The following is a 9,330-nucleotide window of genomic DNA, read 5'->3' as shown; positions in this document are numbered from 1 at the left end:
TTTGGAATATTTGGGTCATGTGATTTCAGGTCAGGGGGTGGCAGCAGATAAATCAAAGGTAGATGCAGTCCATTCATGGCCCCTACCTAAAGAAATAAAAGGGCTTCATGGTTTTCTAGGCCTAACTGGCTATTACAGGCGGTTTGTTCAAGGTTATGGCAAGCTGGCCAAACCTTTGACAGATTTGTTGAAGAAAGACAATTTCAAATGGACTGAGGAGGCGACGACAACTTTTCATCTCTTGAAAACAGCCATGGTCAATTTACCACTACTAGCAGTTCCAGATTTCAGCAAGGTGTTTGTGGTTGAGACTGATGCTTCTAGCAAGGGATTAGGGGCGGTTCTAATGCAAGAGGGTAGACCTTTGGCTTTCTAGAGTCAAGGGCTATCACCTAGAGCCCAACAGAAATCAGTTTATGAGAGGGAGCTCATGGCTTTAGTCCAAGCAGTGCAGAAGTGGAGACATTATTTAATGGGACGTCATTTTATCATTAAGACTGATCAAAGGAGTTTGAAATTCCTCACGGATCAAAAATTGTTTAGTGAGGAGCAATTTAAGTGGGCTGTCAAATTGATTGGGTTAGATTTTGAGATCCAATTTAAACCGGGGCAAGAGAATTCAGTTGCTGATGCACTGTCCAGGAGGGATATGTATTCAACAATGTCCATTTTGGTTGTTCTTGATAAAGGAGATTGGTCCCAGGAAGTTCATGATGATGCCAAATGGAAGATAATAATTCAAGACCTCATATTAGATTCTAACTCACATGATGGCTTTGAATTTAAGGATGGTAAGCTATTGAATAAGGGCAGATTAGTGTTGTCTAGAAACTCTAATCGAATTCCGCTTCTATTGATGGAGTGTCATACAACACCGTTGGGGGGCATTCAGGTTTTTACAGGACCTACAAAAGAATAGCTAGTTTTTTCTACTGGGAAGGAATGAAGAATGATATCAAAAGATTTGTAGAAGAATGTGACATTTGTCAAAGGAACAAGTACTCGTCTCTAGCACCAGGGGGATTGCTCCAAGCTCTTCCTATTCCGACCCAAGTGTGGACTGATATTTCAATGGATTTCATTGGGGGTCTTCCAAGAGTGCAAGGGAAAGATACTATATTTGTGGTTGTGGATCGGCTAACCAAATATGCACATTTCTTTTCCCTTGGCCATCCTTTTTCTGCAAAGGAAGTAGCGGCTGTGTTTGTTGCAGGAGTAGTTAAATTACATGGGTTTCCTTCAACTATTATTTCAGATAGAGATCCAATCTTTTTGAGCTTTTTCTGGAAGGAATTATTTCATCTGGCAGGTACCCATTTGAAGTATAGCACCGCCTATCATCCTCAGACGAATGGGCAAATTGAGGTCGTCAATAGATGCCTAGAAACTTATCTTAGATGTTTTGTGGGTCCTAAACCAAAACGATGGTTGCAGTGGTTATCTTGGGCAGAATATTGGTTTAATACCAATTATAATGCCTCTAATGGCATGAGCTCATTCAAAGCTCTTTATGGTCGAGACCCCCCTACATTGATAAAAGGATGCTCGTACACTTCTAAGATTGAGGAAGTGAATCAGCTTTTGATTCAAAGAGATGCTATACTGACCGAATTGCACCAGAACCTTATGAAGGCTCAGAATCGGATGACAGTGCAAGCTAATAAACATCGAAGGGAGGTCCAGTTTGAGGAGGGGGATTGGGTTTACTTGAAGATTCAACCGTACAAACTCAAATCTTTGGCTTCCAGGTCTTGTGCAAAGCTTTCACCCAGATTTTATGGTCCCTATCAAATAGACAGTCGAGTGGGTTTGGTGGCTTACAAATTAGTTCTACCGTCTCACTCCAAAATTCATCCGGTGTTCCATGTGTCATTATTGAAGAAGGCTTTGAAGCCAAATCAACAGCCTCAGCCTCTACCACCTTTATTGACGGAGCAATTAGAGTTGCAAGTCCAACCGCTGGAGGTGTTGCAGTGGAGAGAAAATCAGCTGGGTGTTATTGAGTTTTTGGTTCAATGAGATTCTCTACCATCTTGTGAAAACTCATGGGAATTGGCAGCCAAGATACAAGAGAGTTTTCCCACTTTTCCCCTTGAGGACAAGGTAGTTCTCTTAGGGGGGAGTATTGATAGGAATACACTCCTTAATGTGCCTAAGCCTATTATTAAGCATGTGTATTCTAGGAGAAAGAAAAATAACAAATTAGGAGTTATTAGGACAGTAGTTTAGAATGAATAAATAGAGGTTTACACACCTCTTGTGAAGGGGGAAAATAATAAGAATAGGAATAACTGACTCATGGGGAGTTTAGTTTTGGTTTCAACTGGTTTGGGACAGAAATCAGTGTAGTACTTTTCTGTATTTCTTGTAATACTTTCTGCATTCAATAAGACATTGCCAACCTAGAATCAATCCGATTCCTTGTTGGGAATTTCTATACTGTTTATCTACTTACAAATTCTGAAATAATACCAGTTCTAACAATTAGCTTTTAACATTAGCAAAATGTTTTGATTTTAAGATTTGCTTGTTTATGTTCTAGAAATACCTGCATGTATCTGTCAAATTTGTATTAGAATAAAGTATGTCCGGGTAAAAAGAGATAAATTATCTTATTCAGCCACTAAAATCATAACATAGTGTCATATTTAAACATTTTTTATAAAAAATATTTTTAAAACTAAACAAAATAGTATACTTGTCATACTTTACTAGCCGAATGAAATAAGTTATCATATGAGTATAGTTTGTATTCTTCTATTGTATTTTTAAATTACTAAAATTTCCTTTTTTCATGTAAAGCCATGTAAATATCTTTGGTTGGGTTGTGTTGGCCCAATTGTTACAAAGAAAGACTTGGAAGCTGAAATTGGTATAAAATTAAGGAGTTTAAGTTCTTCAGTTAGGCTGATGGTAATGCTTTTTTGTTTTAAAAAAAAAATGAGGAAACCAAGAATATTATTTCTTAAACTGATTACCGATGAGGTATGTCTGATAACTAATAATGTTTTTGGGTCATTACTAAACAGAAACCTTATCTTAATAGATTCTAAACTTTCAAAGATCAATGGTCGTGGGATAGCTATGGCAAAAAAGGACAAGGATTCCTCTGTCCCAAAATTTTCTTGTCTTTATGTCCTTAATCAAATAAACTTCATAAAATAATATAAAAAATTAATTTCTATTTTTTATCTTTTATAATTGAATGATGTTATGTAATTGACTTGGAACATAAATTAAGACATGAATGAGACGATGCCCATATGAAACAAACATATGGGATGGATCTGGTCGATCTTGGTACAGTGAGCACATGGATTGCAGCTGGAGAAGGAAATGTGTGTTTTTTGGTAAGCGAATCAACTGAGAATTAATATGGTATTTACGGTAATTTTGAGGGATGTTTTTAGGAGCTGGTGGATAAGAAAGGAATATGAAATTCTTTTTTTTTTCTGAGCGAAACAAAGTCAATAACTTCGCAAATTTCAAATTTATAGCATGAAAATTATGAAAAAGGCCGCATGTGCATTATATGTGTGGACTTCTATTGCTGTTAACAGACCCTAATGGAAGAAGAAACTAATTAAATATTTTTGGGAATAAAATTAATACATATGAAAACTTTGAAGGATTGAAATGAATGTTTAGTAAAAAAAATTGAGAAACTGTTAGCCACAAAATTTATTGACCTGGAATAAGGACTATTCATTAGATATATAATTATAGTCAATAAGAAAGTGAGTTATTTTCTATAAACATAAAGCTGTAAGTTATATGAAGTGACACATATTATTTTATATGGGTAGTAGATTTTTAAAGCAAACTTATTAAAGTGTATATTATTTTTTTGGGATGAATGCATTATGGAGTGTTTACTAATAGACCTGAATCGGAAATGACAAATAGTCAAATGATTTCATCATGACTGACCTACTTAGCTTTGATGAAGACAAGAAGTTAAATGGAAGCTTGAAGATATGGACATCACAACAAAAAAACATGTCAAAGACTTAAGGTCATCGTCGTAGACTTATGATTATTTTATGATTCTAGAAGTCCTAAGATGTTTGTATAGTTTTGAGTCTAGGTTAGGTAAACCTTAGATGGAAGTCTCACAAGTGTCTAAAATAAAATTCATATAGGTTGAGACATTACATCTAAATATATTAATAAATAGAATCATGCATTTGCATTAGACATAAATGGTTTATGTGCATAAAAGAATGATCTATTTCAAAATCATGTGTTGCATGTTCTTTCATCATATAAAATATTTACCATGCATTAGGGAAAACCATTTTCATATATATATATATATTAATCGATTAACATGATTGATAATCGACTACATCTTGTTGAAATCCGTTAATCGATTAAGGATTGGTGTAATCGATTAAAAGGAATTACAGTGGTTAACCTCCTAGAATTTATGGCTTATTAATCGATTAAAGTGATTGATGATCGATTAAGCCTTAACTAAAAAAATATTTTTCATAAGTACGTTAATCGTTAAGTAGGTACATAATCGATTAACATCAGGTAAAGTCATTTTCATATAAAAGCTGTTATTTTAACTAATGTGCAAATAGTTCATTACATTCAAAAATTTACATCGAGGGAAAGGAAACTCAAGATTCTCAGAACTAAAATTTCAAAGCATCTTGCTTATCTTAGAATGAATTCTTGCATACTTTTCAAAAGAGAAAAAAGAGAAATAGTTTTCCATTTTGCTATCATTTTCGTTCATTTGAAAAACCCTGCATAAACTTCACATTTAGTTTTAGGCTTTTTGTGAGAATTTTGTAGAGGGTTGTAGAGCCGATATTATAGTTTTTATCCGTGCATTAAGTGTGCAAATAACTCGGCTATAATTTCAAAATACAAGAATTAATTCTCGTGATGTGTTAGTATCATCATATTAGAGAATTGTGTGTCTTCACGAAGTAGGAAGTCTTGGATCGAGCAAAACCACGACTGAGGCTAGAATCACGAACGGTGTGGTATCCTAGTAGGTGAGGAGTATGGTCAGACCGAGCGTGTAGACTCAACTGGTTCAAGAAAGGAGTTCTTGCTAGGTGTATTGGAAGAGTGCTTGTAATCAAACATTTGTTTCTAATATTGAAGAAAAATCTCCCAAGATCAGAAGGGGAGGCCTGAATGTAGTTTGCAAGTGGACTCGCAAACGAACTAGGATAAAGATCCTTGAGCACTTTCTCTTTTCCTATCTCTTTTACAATTTCGTCTTTATTGATTTTTGTGTTGATTAAATTATGTGATTTGTACTAAATGTTAATAATCTATGTATAATCAAGAATCAATTTAGGGCAGTAAAGATTGGTAATCATCACTGTTTGCATTGTGAGAAAATTGTTTTTCAAGGATATCAAGATTCAACATAATCGATTAAAGCTGAACATAAAAGATTAATCAAACTATGCATAATCGATTAACACTGATAATATTCGATTAACTGTAGCAGCTTTCTGTTAACCCCCTCCTCTAGGTGTGTTTTACCTTGCTGGTACCCAACATAATCAATAAATCTCGTCATAATCTATTCCTTCCATTTGACTGTATCCATTGGCAACAAGGCGAGCTTTATAAGTCTCAACTTTCGATATACTCCAATGTTTATCTTGTAAACCCATTTACAGCCAATTGGTTGTATGTCCTTTAAAGCCTCAACTAAAGTCCATACTTGTTGGTCTTCAAGGATTCTATTTCATATTCCATGACTTATTCCCACATCTCATGGTCCAAGCTTTACATGGCCTCTCCCTTACATATGGGGTCATCATCAATATGATAATCCTCATTTGCTATTGCATCTAGCACAATCAAGTTTAATCTATCTGGTGCATGATGTGATCTCATAGAACTTCTTAGATGCACTCTTGCATCCAAATTCCCTTGTTCTGGATTCATTGGTTATTCCATTTGTTCTTAAACTGGTTTAGTAACCTGTTCCTGAACTACAACCGAGTACGAAACCTCATCAGTTGAAGATGGTAACCTTTGTGTTGAACTTAAAACATCTAAGCAATATTTCTCAAGTTCAATATCATGTTTTTGAGTAATAGATGTTTCATTGGTTTATTGATCTTCATCAAGCACTATTTTTTTTACCTTGAATTCTTTCTGCAAAAAATTCTCTTTCTAAAAAAGTTCCTCCTCTTTCCACAAGCACTTTATTATCAAAAGGGTGGTAGAAATAATATCCCATTGTTTCCTAAGGATACCCAATGAATCTACACTTGTCAGACCTTGCTTCAAGTTTATTCGTTTGTAATCTTTTAACGTAGGCGAGACATCTCCAAACTTTAAAGTGCTTAAGGTTTGATTTGCACCCTTTCCATATCTCATATGGCATTGTAGAGATAGATTTTGTGAGAACTTTATTTAACAAATAATTTTCCGCTTCCAAAGCATATCCCCATTGAAAGTGCAATGTGTCAAGAGAGCACTTATGCTTGCCTATGTTTTGATGAAGACAAAGGACTTAGTGAAAGCTTAAAGACAACTCAACAAATCAACATGCCAAAGATTCAAGAGCATCATGTCTAGACTAGAGTGTTAGATGTGTCTTAGTTATTGAGTCTATGTTAGGTAAACCTAGATGAAAATCTCACAAAGACTAAAAACTATCATATCATTTACATGTGACATACCATCTAACTTATTATATGTTCATGCATTAATCATACATGTTATTTGTACATTTTAGGCATAACATCAAGGTAAAATATGTATAGTTGATAAGCATAACATATAGTTTACCAATTAACATCATAACTGAAAATATGTCAGTTAATCAATTAAGAGAAGCTTTAACCGATTAACATGAAAACAGTTTTTAACAGTTTCAACAGAAAACTGAAAAATAGATTTCAGTTACTCTCTAACAGTTTGTTAATTGATTAACAGCCAACATAATCGATTAACTGGGTGAAAAACAACTTTTCTATATTAAATGTTTCTTTAACAGATTTCCTATACGATTTTATACATTCATATTAGAATTGCTAAGTTGAGTATTTTCATGTTCATGTATGTCATATAGGCAGAGGGAATTGCATGTGAGATTAGAATGAGATAGTATTATGCTTAGGGATTAACATGTCATCCATTGCATATTATCAAATGTGTTCTTCATCCTATCTTGCTCTTGCATGATTCTTTCACTACTCTTTAGAGATTCATTAAGGGTAGAAATTACACGTTCTTCATGATTTTCATCTTAAACATATTCATAGTAATTGTGAGATTTGTATAGGGTTTATAGCTTGTTCATAATTGTAATATTTGAGTTATTTTGTGTATTTTTGTAACGAGGGAAATCATCTCTCGGTGTTGTACCACCAACGAGATCAGAGAGTCTTCACCAAGACTAGGAGGTCTTGAGTTTAGAACATACTCTTTGTTGGGCCAGATCGCGGTAGGAAAGGATCATAGGAAAGGTTTTCCTAGGTGATTGGGTAAGGTCAAACCAAGGTAGAGGTTCTGGGAACTCAAGAAGGGAGCGTTCAAGGTCTTGTAATGGGAAGTGTGTTTGTAAGACACATTGGTTTCAATTTTAGTGAAGAAAAATCTCCCGGATCAGAGGGGAGGACTAGATGTAGTTATGCAGTGACCGCAAAACGAACCAGTATAAAAACCTTGTTGCAGGCTGTTACTTTCCCTTATCTCTTTACTGTTTTCAGTATCTTGTAATTGCCTATTGTAGCTAATACTTTGAATATAGCATTACTGCCAAATAAAGATCATTTGTGTTCAAATATATCTGCTATATCATTTATGTATAATCTGTAATTGGCTGTGTAATTGAGCCAGTCAACTACTACTAATTTTGTGCAACTTAATCGATTAAGTCATAGCTTTAATCGATTAACTGGGCAAGTTTCCAGAATAGGGCTTTGGTGCAAATAGCGCTTCTAGGTGTAATCCTGCTAAATGAACAAAAATTAGTTTCATTACAAAAAGAATTAGATGAACTATAATTGGAAAATGAAACATTAGATTTGCTCTATTCTTGTAATGCATGCAATTTCTCTAATAATAATTTATGTCAACTAACTGTCTGTGATTCTTGCGACGATTTGAAAAATGAAAAACTCGCAAAACTCACAGAGAGCCAAAACATGTTAGACACTATGCTTAGTAAAACCAGGAATGTTGGTGACCATACCGGGCTATGATATATTACCCTTTCGCATAGGAGAAGACCATATATGAGACATATTAATCGGCCAAATAAGAAATTTTTTAATAAAAAAGTTCCTACATGCTTTTATTGTGGCACTCATGGTCACACTTCCTACTCCCGTTATATTAGAAAATATGGTATACCTAGTGGCGTGTATGTATGGATGAAAAAGGGAGATAATTCCCTAGTTACTAACAGAAAAGGACCCAACATAACTTGGGTACCTGAAAAAGGCAAGTGATATATGTTTTGCACGTATGTCTTCGAGTACATGGACAACATTGGTATCTTGAAAGTGGATGCTCGAGACATATGACGGCTGATAGATCAAAATTCCTAGATCTATCCTTGCAAGAAAAAGGGTTTGTCACTTATGGATACAACAACAAAGAAGTGATATGAATCCACCAAGGCCCATCAATGAGGAAGAGCTATTAGTGGAGGAAGTGACTAAATCAACAAAACCCAGCAAGGAGATCAAGCCCATACATTGCACTATTTTCATAGAAATAATCCAAGTTGGCCACATCCAAGGAGGGTCAAATTGAGGCGTGTGGAAGTTCTAATTAATAAGTGGGGGATTATTATGCCCACATGTAGTTTAGAATTTAATTCCTTTTCCTTATTTATCATACAATAACTATTTGCCTTTTTGGGCTTTAAGTGGCCAACCTTCTAGTTGTAATAAATGACATTAGGAATCATGTAATCCAGGTACAAGACATGTGTTAAAGGAGGCATTAACACCTTCCTTTCTTGGAAAAGGACGTGAAAATCAAGGAAAGCCTTTCCTTGTTGGCCAAGCCGTGCATCCACACACAATGAAGTCTTACCTATTTTGGAAGAGCACGTGGGGATCTTCTAAGGCAAATACCAAGGGCTCATCAAACCATAGAATTTGTTTTCTAATCCAAACAAATCAGATTGGAATGTCATCAAGGAGGTCCAAACCTTTCCTTATATGAGGATGGCGTGTAAATGCAAGGGAATCCATTAAAAAACTTTCCTTATCAATTCAACTTAGATTGGAACGCCATCAAAGAGGTCCAAAACTTTCCTTATGTGAGGATGGCGTGTAAATGCAAGGGAATCCATTCAAAAACTTTCCTTATTCAAGATTAGCACAT

The sequence above is a fragment of the Lupinus angustifolius genome, unplaced genomic scaffold (genome assembly GCF_001865875.1).
Source record: "Lupinus angustifolius cultivar Tanjil unplaced genomic scaffold, LupAngTanjil_v1.0 Scaffold_371, whole genome shotgun sequence".
In the NCBI taxonomy this organism is placed as follows: Eukaryota; Viridiplantae; Streptophyta; class Magnoliopsida; order Fabales; family Fabaceae; genus Lupinus; species Lupinus angustifolius.
The sequence above is the reverse complement of the archived record's forward strand: the minus strand, read 5'-3'. Positions refer to the sequence as shown.